Genomic DNA, 12305 nt, shown 5'->3' with positions numbered 1-12305 from the left:
AAATAAAATTTTAATTGCAAGGCTTACCAGACAGGTGGTAGTTTTCTTGGCTTAGGAAAACTGGTACTTTTACTTCACTAGCTATATCAGTTTAATGGATGAAAAAGAGCTAAATCTTTGTATTTTGGCAAGCTGCTTATTTGCTGGAAAATACAGTTTTAATCATTCCAAAAAGTCTGTAAGTTTAAAAATTAATATGACGGTTTAAATGAAGATGTTAATCTTACATTTCTGTCCCCGGTTTTAAAAGTTAAATAGTTAGGAAACTTTATTGAGTATATCTAAAGATGCAGTAGAGTTTCAGTTCTTATCCCTTCCTGATAAGGCCTGGGACTATAATACATTTTGCTTTGAAGAAAAGCATCTGAAACACAACCTTACAACACCTTTTGGATTTAACCTTTTCTGTAATACATATTCTATCTTATATTTAACAAACACTAAATTGAAGTCTGTAAACTAGATTTTCACCTCTCAGGTGCATGTCTGAACCCCCACCCCCAACACCCCAGCTAGAAAATTTTCATTACTTCTCTTGGGCTGAAATAATCTTTTATAGTTTCATGCTTAGTGTAATATTTGTAAGAAATGGACTTCAGAAAAGATACCTTATAAATGAGTGGTTAGCACCTGTCTCCAGAGTAATATAAGTCCATTTCAAAACCATTCACAGCCCGAATAAAAGAAGTAGTTTAAACCAATTTTGCCTCAGGCCAAGATTCACAAAGGCATTCAGGATTTTGGATTTTCTTTTTTTTCTTTTCTTTTTTTTTTTTCCTCTGTTGAATTTAATGGAACTTGGGTTCCTCAATGACTTTGGGAAACTGCAGTCTACTTCTCAGAACTGTTACCTAATGACTAGCTCTGAGATTAGCTTTTCTCAAGTGTTCTTTAATGGCTGCAATGCACCCCATTGGGACTCTTGGGGTTTAAGCATTCACTCCAAAATATTATTGTATGACAGACAGCCGCCTTCTTTAGACAGAGTGGTGTTTGTATGTCTTTATTAGAGAATTATCTGTAAGAGCTTCCCTTTGGAGTATAATTCCAGGTCTTCACAAAGAAGCTATATACATGTGAGGTGCAAGTGGTGATCCAGTGTTGATTAAGCTAAGTAACTGTCTAGACTCCACTGACTTTAACAACTAGGGACAGGAATCAGCTGCTGAAGCACAGACTTCTAGTGCCATTTTCCACAATGCGCGTAACCCCATTGCCATCCATCTGCTGGTCCAGAAGTCTGCAAGTCTCCTGTAGTTCTTGTGACACATTTGTCAAGTCCATGCTGGTGTCCTGGATACTGTTAGAGAAGTAAAATGGCATGAAACATGAATGTGTGAACAATTCAATAAAGCCCCTTTTTTCCATCAACTGTAATGGGAGTTTTGACACCTACATGCAGACATGTAACAGCCAAATGCCTACAGTCTGGAGCTTCATCCTGTCCTATGTGTGACAGTAAGGCTTGAAGCAGTACTCAAATATATATGACAAGTATATTCATAACTGATTTCCTTATATCAGAATTTATCTAAAATATTCAGCTAAAATAGCCATTGGGGAAGGGAGAACCGAAGTTCACAACATTATTGATTTATTAGCACTATTGATTTATCTGATTAAACTGGCTAAAGTTAGTACCTGAATTAAGTTTATCAAGGTAAATATGTCTACAAACAGCTAAGAAAATCCATTTCAAAACATTAAGTAGATTTTAATGGGTGTTGCTCTTTTTTTAATTTTTTTTTAAAATAGCCTGGAAGAAAATGTAAACCTTTAACACACATGCAGTATGGGAAGCATATGGTCTAGTGTGCATGCATATTAAAGATATTCTTTCACCTAGTCCTGGGGATGTGAAAATGCCTATGATGTTCAGCTTTGCTCTAACAAAAGCTAAGTGACACAGAGATTGGACAGTTGCTTGGAGTAAACCTGCCTTTCAGACCTAATTTTATTTGGACATCTTCAGCTTACACAACATGAGGTCTGATATGGCTATTAAAAGCTCTCTAATCTTAACTGAAAAGCTGCTGAAGAACATAGTGAGAAGCAAGTATGCAATAGGTTAATAGCGAGGGGAAAGTCATCCAGTGCTTGCCTGAAAAAACAGATGGGAAGGTGGAAAAGATCAGGAACTAGCTCAGGCTTAGGGCCTTGCCCATACCACTGAGCAGATTACTCATGTCCACTAGCAGAACTGTGAAGTGACTGTACAAGTTTAGAAAATCCAGCCTTCTTTGTTCTGTGTTCACTTATACTTTAAACAGAATGATGTGTCTCTTCTCCCAGCACAGGCCAGCAGCTCTGTAAGGGCCAGGGAGCATCAGGGGCTCCTCATGGGGTCTGGCAGGGCAGGGCCCATCCCACTGCCCCAGCCAGGGAGCAGGGCAGTCCCAGAGACCGTGGTCATGTTCAACCAAGAGTCAAGATCAGCAGGTACTGATGGCCCCAAGCAGAGCTGAAAAGGGGTATTGGGCCTCGGGAAGGGTTAGGATGAGGTCCCAGTGAGGCTGGTTGGGGCCAATAAGGATTATTAGTGCCCTGAGTAGATCGCTGACAGTCTTTGCCTTTACCCTGAACACCTTGCCTTTTATTGGTGGACCTGAGAGTAGGAAGCAACCTCCTGTCCGGGTCTTAACACATCTGTTACTTACCAATTTTTCGTATCAGTTAAAACTAGACAAATTTAAGCTCATTTAATCAAGCCTACACCGCTCAAGTAAGGAACACTGCTCTCAGTCATATGTAAATCTAATTTTTAACCACCTATTGCATACAGGTTTCTTTTGTCTATTAGGAGATTATCAGCTGGTGGCATTACCTTACAGTATGAAGAAGTATTTTTCTCCACCTTCCAAAGAAAAACAGAGCTTGATAATAGCGTATACTGTCTATATGGGAGCCAAATAGCACACTTTTCCAGGCTGAGTTCACATTGCTCCTTCTGGACTCTCCTCATCTTTCCAAAACTTAAAAGTAGCCAATAGCGTTTGGTTTAGATTAATGAATTCCAGAATTTAAAGAAAAATAATGAAGCATTAATAAAGATCAAAGTTACTTGCCCCTCTCTTTTCTTCATGGTCTCCCTACAGGTAGGCCTAAGTCTTCGGTCATCATTTTTCCTGATGAAACGAATGCTTTCCATCTAGACCAAGATACAAAATTTCAGTCCTCTTACAACTGTACTGGTCACTTCTTATAGCCTAATTTGTAATACACACCACAGATATACTGTCTGTTTCTCAGAGTTAATCAGTGACCAGCTAACTTCCCAAATAACACTGACATTGTTTGGGATAAACCACAAGCAAAAAAAGTATAGACTAAAGCAATAAATAGCTTTTGTGTATATTTAAGAGTTAATACCTATTTACCATGTAGGAAATTGGCAGATTAAGTCCACAAGTCAATTAATAGGTCTAGAATGATGGTCCATGAAAATGCTTAGCTGTCTTTTTACATTGTTTTCATTCTGTCTTTCTTGATTTTTGAATCAGATGAAAATAGTCCTCTTTTTCAGTCATCAGTAAAAAGATGCATACTGTTTAACTCGCGGTAGAATTTGCATCAAATCCCCTTTTCCACATCACTGAAACGCCAATTTTGTTTCCAGTGCTTAGTCAGGAATGCAGTAACTAGCATCCCCTGGAAAACATCTGTACCATACTGTATAATTCAGTATATTCCAATGCTGTATTTCTCAAACGTTCCATGTGTCCAGAGAATCCATTGCACCTGACTGGAACAGTCCATAAATATTCTATGCTTTCAGAGTATAACATCTGGCACACTCGTCATTAGCTTTTCACTCCACATTTTATTTATATTATAATTTCAGTAATGGCTTTTCGGTTCAGACATGATGCCCTGTGTCAAAGTACATCTTATTAGTATTCGTAAACTATAGACTGATACAATAATCGTGTCAAAGATTTGCTTGTTATCATCCCTATAATACTGAGGACCATAACAGATATTACAATTGTCTCAGTGTTCTGTATTATTAATGTTAACAGCTGCAAGTGTTGCATGTTGCAGTAGTCTGATCTGAAACTTGCCATATTTTGACATATGACTAGTTAACTTAAGTTCAGAATTGGTACATTTCTTTAGAAAAGTGTTAAACTACTGTTAGCAGTTAGAAGAGGGAGTTTTCTTTTGACTCCATCTGGTACATATTGAGATACCAAATTGTTGCTAATAAAACACTGAATCTGCTGTTTATATAAAGTAGAAGGTGAACAAAATTCTGGGAAAAAAAGAATAAGTAATTAACTATATTCTTTTATAATTGCAAAAAAAGAACAGAGAAGACAACAGGAAGACACAGAAATAATGTTAAATGATGGTATTACAGTAACATAGTGTGTTTTATTGGAAGTATGTCTGATGATTCTCACAAATAGAATTCCAATATAGTACAGAGAGAATTGTGTATATATAGGAAAAGGTAGCTGGAGGCAGAATTCTTATTAGGATTTTAAATAGCCCAATACTGTTGGGTAGATGTGATTTACGCTGTATTAAGAGAAAAAAAAAAAAAAAAAGAAAACCAAAACAACAAAAAAAGATGCCTGGTTCCTTTAAGCCATTTGAAAATTGCAGATCTACATATCAGAGAACTACACAAATCCTTATTAAAGAATGTAATTGTTCAGTTTTTAGGTAAAGTTGCAAGGAATTAAAAACAAAGAAGAAATCACAGATGGTATATGACTAGAGACCTGCAGGAATGAAAATTTCCTGGACCAAATCTCAAGGTACACGGAATCACAAGATACCATTTATAGAGGGATTATCTCTTAGAAACCAAACACAGCCAACCATGCACCAACTAGAGGAGAAGCCATCCTTGACCTATTTGCAAATAGAGAGGAATCGATTGAAAATGTGAAAAAGATAGTGAAATGTGGAACCAGCCACAAGGAACTAGCTGAATCTATAGAAATAATTAATGAGTTCACAAAGCACAATGGTACAAGGGTACTGGATTTTAAGAAAGAAAATTAAGCGTAAATCCACAACGATTGAGGAGCCAGGCAAATTTCTGGACAGGTTCCCAGGACAGTGAGGGTGAAAGAAGCTTCCCAGGGCATTTCACGCTAAGCCATTGGAACCAGTAGTGAGAAACTCCCGTAGCTGATCTGCATAAGTTTATGCAGTTTTCAGTGCCCATGGCCCCACTTATCCACTGCACCCTATTGTTCCTTTTCCTGCTCAGCTCCTCTCCATATTCAGTGTTCCTCCCATACATCTGTGTAGCAGAACCACATAAGACCAAGTGTTTAATTAGAATAGTATATCCAAAGTTCATCCATACAAATGCCTATAACAATTTGGGCCTAGCCATCCAGAGAGCAGCAAACAGAGAGAAATAGTAAGCCTCGATTTACAGAATTTAAACTCCTTTAAGGAATGGAGTTTTCCAAGCCAAAATAATAATAACAATAAAATAATGACAAAAGAATTTTGAATTATAATGCAATTAGTTTATGAAGAACTGCTGTAGATCTGATGTATATGGAAGCTAGTAAAATGGTTGACAAGAGCGAACTCTTGCTTCCAAAACACTTGTGAATGAAAGAAATATGAATTTCATTATTTGTACTGTAAAATGAATAAAAGTGTAAATTTAGAGAGCTTCTACCCTACTCCAACTCTTTTTCAGAGAGGAAAGGGACAGCAGAAACACTATAGTTCAGAAGAGACTGTTGGTTTTTCAGTCACTTTCCTCTTTGTCGTCTTCTGGTTGCTTGTTGCACACATATTCTCCAGAATAGTGGTTTGCACTGCTGAGATAAGATCTGTAAGTTTAGCATTATAGCACTTCCCAACCTCTCTGGTGTCATGAATCTTAACTGAGGATTCTGGACCCTACAGAATTGGGCAATACTCCTGCTTAGGATCATGAGTTTTGAAACCATTGTTGACATTAGACCAACACCATAACACACATGAAGACTTACTAACAATTACTACTTTTCAAATCTTATATGAGGTGATTATGTTAAAGGCAAATATACAGAGGGAAAAAAATAGACTATGCCTGACTGCCTGTATTTTAGTTCAGTTCCAAGCATCTTCTTCTATTTAGTTCAGCTGAAAAGTTGACTAGATAGAGTGTGTCTTATTTTGGGATTGCTCTTTCAGCTAGGATGCAATCCCAAAACAAGACCTGTCCTCAGGCTTGCCTTCTCTGAAGTAGATGCTGGTCAGAATACAGGTTTATTCTTATGTACTTCTTTTCTCCTGAGGTTACAGCCATGCAGACATCTTCCTCCAAGGGTTTCCTGTAATCCATGAACTTGATACATAATCACAATACTAGCTTTTAACACTTCTCTCAGAGAATGGTTAACATGGCAAGGTGTATTAGGAACACTGATGTTTTGTAACCTGGAAAGTAGTGAACGTACCATTTATGAAGGGTGAAAACAATGGTTGGACAAATGGTTGGGCAGTAATCCTGACTAAAAACATAGTTTTCCCAACAAATGAAATCCTTCAGTTTTGTAGAGAAAGTTTATGCATAATCCTTTACAATATATAAGTTGAAAACCACATCTCAAAGAATTAAAAAAAAAATGTGTCTGGAGGGACTGTGAGATAAATTAAACCAATATTTTAAAAGCACCGGGGCCCATTCTCTGAGTCACATCAGCTGACTCTGAACAGCTTGTATTCATACTATTAAATTCTTATACACTCCAGAGAAAATATGGACTCTCTTAATTTGTCTATTGAGAATGGCCCGTGATCCATGTTAACTCTCAAGCATTTAATATAAATTGTTTGGGAGATTGCTGGCGAGCAAAAAACCAAAACCATGCTAGGAAATAATTAAAGCAATTTAAAGTATTTAGTGATATGTGTGCATAAGCAATGGAGTTATAATGCTCAGGAGTGCTCTTGTTATTCTTTAGTGGAGACAACACAATCCTCTAGCAAACTATTGCTTATACAGAAAAAGATAGTGCAGCTTTTTATAATTCTTGATATATCAGATGTCACATCAGGAAAATACATTTGGAGACTACAGGATGTTTGGAGGGAGTGCCTTCTAAATTTGACGTACCAGGACTAAGAGACATAGTGACTGTGGTATAAAAGAATTGTAAAACTATTATTGTAGAGGGATCATTTCTTTATTGAAGACAAGATGGACTGCAGTTTTACTGCTTCCTGCTGAAGATCTCTCACCTTTTCAAGCAGATTGCAGGGAGACCAATAGCTGGGTAGAACTATGGCCCAGAAAACTATAGCAATTTTAATCTCATATTAAATAACCAAATGGAAAACTAGTGTTGTGGCTGTATTCATAGCGGTATACAGAGGGCCAGTGCTCGAGAAGATTTGATGTTAGAGATTTAAATCACGCTATAAATGGCAGAAAAGCAAAATTTTCAAATTTTAATAGATTGAAAAAGTTTATTATTAAAAATAAAAAAGTGTTATACAGAAAACTTTGTTGTGGTTTAACTGCAGCTGGCAACTAAGCACCACCCCAGGGGGATGAGGGAGAGAATCGGAAGAGTAAAAGTGAGAAAACCCATGGGCTGAGATAAAGACAGTTTAATAGGGAAAGCAAAAGTCGCGCATGCAAGCAAAACAAAACAAGGAATTCATTCACTACTTCCCATCGGAAGGCAGGTGTTCAGCCATCTCCAGGAAAGCAGGGCTCCATCACGCGTAGTGGTTACTTGAGAAGACAAATGCCATCACTCCAAACGTCCCCCTTCCTTCTTCTTCCCCCAGCTTTATATGCTGAGCATGACGTCATATGGTACGGAATATCCCTTTGGTCAGTTGGGGTCAGCTGTCCTGGCTATGCTCTCTCCCAGTTTCTTGTGCACCTGGCAGAGCATGGGAAGCTGAAAAGTCCTTGATTAGGGTAAACACTGTTTAGCAACAACTAAAACATCAGTGTGTTATCAACAATCTTCTCACACTAAATCCAAATCACAGCACTATACCAGTTAATAGGAAGAAAATTAACTTTAGCCCAGCTGAAACCAGGACAGTACCCACCCCTTATTCCATACCATTTATGTCATGCTCAGGTCCTACGCTATCCAATACATTCTCATAGATAGTTTAATAGAACATTAACCACCACCTCCCTTCCCATCCTTTGATATAATACACAGATATAATTCTCTTAGTCTATGGACCACCCCTGTGAAATGTCTGTAAAATGTCCACAAATGTCCACAAAATGTCCATTGAGCTCATTTAATCCATGACTTTGGGCTCCATCTGTTATGGCGGTTACTTAGGACAGGAGAGGTGGCGTGTTGCGTGCAGTGACTGGGCACCAAAGCCAGCTCAGGTCGGGTCACTGCTGCACTTGCACCGCTTCTTGTAAGGCTTCTCCTCCGTTGGTTCAGGTGGTTCCTGCTCTAGCAATTCCTATAGCATGCAACTCAAATCCTGCATTACAACAATTTAAAGGTATATCCATTACAATCTCCACTCCTCATCCCTTTGGACCAGACCATAGGGTTTAACATTGCAATGAACTCCTCCCCTTGCCCCTGCTCCGGCTTGGACTTATCCACAGACTGCAGTCCCTCAGGGGTATACCTGCTCCAAGTGGAGCCTTATCTAGGAGCCACAGTCTCTCCAGGGATATACCTGCTGCAGCAGAGACTTATCCACAGCCACAGTCGCTTTGAGGTGCACCTCTTCCAGCGTGGCCTTCTCCATGGACCACAATGCCTTCAGAGACATACCTGCTCCAGTGTGACCTTACCCACAGCCACAGTCCCTTCAGAAGTACACCTGCTCCAACATGGCCTTACCCATGGCTGCAGTCCCTCCAGGGGTGTACCTGCTCTGTTGTGGGCTTATTCATGGCCACACGCTTTGAGGTGCTCCAGCATGGCCTCATGCACAGCCACTGACGTTTCAAGGTGTACCTGCTGCAGCATGGACATATCCACAGCCACAGATGTTTCGAGGTGTACCTTCTCCAGCGTGAACTTATCCTGGGGCCACAATCCCTTCAGAGGTATACCTGCTGCGGCACAGACATAACCATGACCACAGATGCTTAGAGATATACCTGTTCTGCCATGGGCTTATCCACAGCCACAGCCACTTCGGGGTTTCCTGCTCCCATGTGGACTCATCCACAAGTCACAGTCCTTTCGACTCAAGTTCACACTGGAATTCCAGCCTGTCCCAAGGAAGACAAATGCCATCACTCTGAACATCCCCCCCTTCCTTCTTCTTCCCCCAGCTTTATATGCTGAGCATGACGTCATATGGTACGGAATATCCCTTTGGTCAGTTGGGGTCAGCTGTCCTGGCTATGCTCTCTCCCAGGTTCTTGTGCACCTGACAAAGCATGGGAAGCTGAAAAGTCCTTGATTAGGGTAAACACTGTTTAGCAACATCAGTGTGTTATCAACATTCTTCTCATACTACATCAAAAACACAACACTATACCAGTTAATAGGAAGAAAATTAACTTTATCCCAGCCGAAACCAGGACAAACATTTAGCAGTGAAAGAACAAAATGTCTCACGACTGAAAGAATTATGAAAATAAAGGAAAACCAAAATGTAAATTGTTTGGATAATAGTTTGTAGAGCTAATTCCCAGATAATATTTGTAAGTTTAGCATTACAACACTTTCAAGAGGATCCAAAAGGAAAAATTTGAGATGTTGTCATAGTCTATGCAGCAGAACTTTCTCTTGGAGAGAATCTGTTGTCACTCTACTGTAGTACATTCTAGGTTTTACAGTATTACTGGAAGTTCAGTAAAAAAGGAACAAAAGTATCAGTAGAGATGAATTAACAAGTATAAAGAATTTAAAATGTGCAGAAAAGTGAAACTCTAATAGTACACAAGAATTTTTACAGTGTGTATTACAAGGTTTTATAGGTCTGTTTGTGCTGTAATTACCACCCTGAATTTACTATTGATTGAAATTTTTGATTACTACAATGAACGTTGATTGCGTTTGTCATTTTGCTTGATTGAGTAATAGATAATTAGACTTCAGGAAGGACATTTCTTGTAACAATGCAAGGCTGTATAATGAAAAATGCTAGGAATTATTTCCCCATTATTTTCTTTCCTTGTTGTAGTAGAATTTTGTGGTGGTTGGTTTTTTTTCCCCAAGTAAAAAAAATCAGGTGAAAATTGGTTTATTTCTGCTTTTGTGAAAAATCAAGCAAATATTTCTATTTATTTCTTATTTGGCTTTTTTTTCCTCCCCCCAAAAAACCCAGAGTCTTCTCAAATACCCATTTAAATTGAAAGTGAGAACCAATCCCCAAACAGTTCATCTGCTGTATAATAATATGAGAAAAATCTGTTTGATGGAAGCTTTATACAATGTATTAATTTGTTGATTACAATTTCTGTTTAGTCAAAGAGGCATTTTTCCTCACAAATGTGATCAGAGATTTTTACCAAAAAAAATAGTGCTATAGATGCAACTAAAACAGTGACTGTGATTATGAATAGAAATTAAAGAGAAACAAACAAAAAAAAAACACGTTAGATGCAAATTTGAATTAAAAAAAAAAACAAAACTAGTCATCCTTCAAACTATAATGGACAACATTTATTAATAGATGTAGGAATTAGGAATATTTTAGACATATATAAACACTTTTTACATACATACATACATAGGTAATCTGCATCATTTTATCAATTCCTAACACCGCTATGACAGTTGTAAACTTTGTCCTCTGGCAAACAAGAAACAGCCAAAGATGGAAGATGGAAAGAAGTTCTTGTTAGTAGGAAAAACATTACATCAAGCAGCACCCTTTTGTCAATAAGATTGTTAGGATGATGGAACAGGATTTTTTCCTACCTCCTATTTCTCATTTCCTTTCTGTGAATGGAGAACATGATTGGGAACAAGGACTTGGTTTGGGTTTTTTATTTATTTGTTGGAGTTTTTTTCAGCTTATCATTTTAGTGATATTAGAATCCTGAAAAAATCTGTATTCCATCTCTTAAGATGGACATGTAGCATAAATTCCAACTGGTTTTGTGAGTATGGATAAATTACTGTAACTTTTATTCTCAACTTCTGTCTTATCCTCTCTGCCTTTTGTTTTAAACACTTACTTTTCTCCTAACTCTCAATACTGTACAAAGCTGGTAGACTGCCCCAGATACATTTTTGATCCCTCACAAAAACCCCTTTAGTTCACTTTGGCTACAGATGTCATTAATGATCCATGAGGCATAGCCAGTGCAGGAACCCTGGGACAAGGACTGTCCCTTATTATGTGGATTTGTTGGGAAGAATTTTTTTATTATTATTATTTTTGTTGGATATTTCATACAACAATTAATATTGAATAATTATCACAGTTTGCCGTCTTGTCCTCATTTAAGTATATTCCAATCAAAACAATGACTTAATGGAGATTCTGATACTGATGATGATATAAACTGGCATTACTAGACAAAACTAAATTTAAATCAGCTGAGAACCTGCCCTTGATTCTGCAGGTGAGATTTAGTAGTATTCTCCAGGTTGTTTATACCACTCTAAGAACAGAACATAGCTGTAAACCCAGTTTAATGTTTGTCATTAAACCAAATTCATGACTACTTTGTACACAAAAGTAACCAAAGTACTTACAGTAAATCAGTGAATCTGGCCCTCAAGCTTGCAAAGACAAGACCTAATCACACTCCTCCATAAGTCAATGTATTTTGTTTTTTTCTTTTTCCCTTCATGTTATTAATGGAAAGGGATTGGGAATCCATTGCCTGTTACCAATTATCAACTTCCACTCCACATGATCAACAGCTTCTTTGGTGTGGACATTTTCTGTATGTCCTATATACATCTGAGTTAGGTGAGTAGTAGATAGGCTTTACCTCAGATTGTACAATACACTCCTACTATGCAAACAGAAGACTACTGCTCTTTTACCAAAGGGACAGACATTGGCTTTGTCACCTAATTATTTCACCTCAGAAGAATCATCTTAGATCTTCCAATCCTTTAGTGGCTCAAAAAATATATCTCTAACGCTCTTTCTAGATTAGGGTGATAATAAATTACACGACTGTCTACCAGCTGGTTGTATCTGACCCACTAGACCAGCGGATCAAAAAGGGCACTTTCCCACCTGCTTGATCTAGTTCAAGAGTTTCTAGTGCATGCTTCACTATCGCAGTTGTCCACTTCTCAACAGTTCTTGGCACATCTTGATAAACATAAGTACCAAAGGTTTAATATAACTTTTGCTCAAACTGAATCTGAAAGCTCATTCCTGCAAAATCGGTGATGCTGACACCTTTCAATATTAACTTC

The sequence above is a fragment of the Calonectris borealis genome, chromosome 1 (assembly GCF_964195595.1).
Source record: "Calonectris borealis chromosome 1, bCalBor7.hap1.2, whole genome shotgun sequence".
NCBI classification, from domain to species: Eukaryota; Metazoa; Chordata; class Aves; order Procellariiformes; family Procellariidae; genus Calonectris; species Calonectris borealis.
This window is presented reverse-complemented; position numbering follows the sequence as displayed.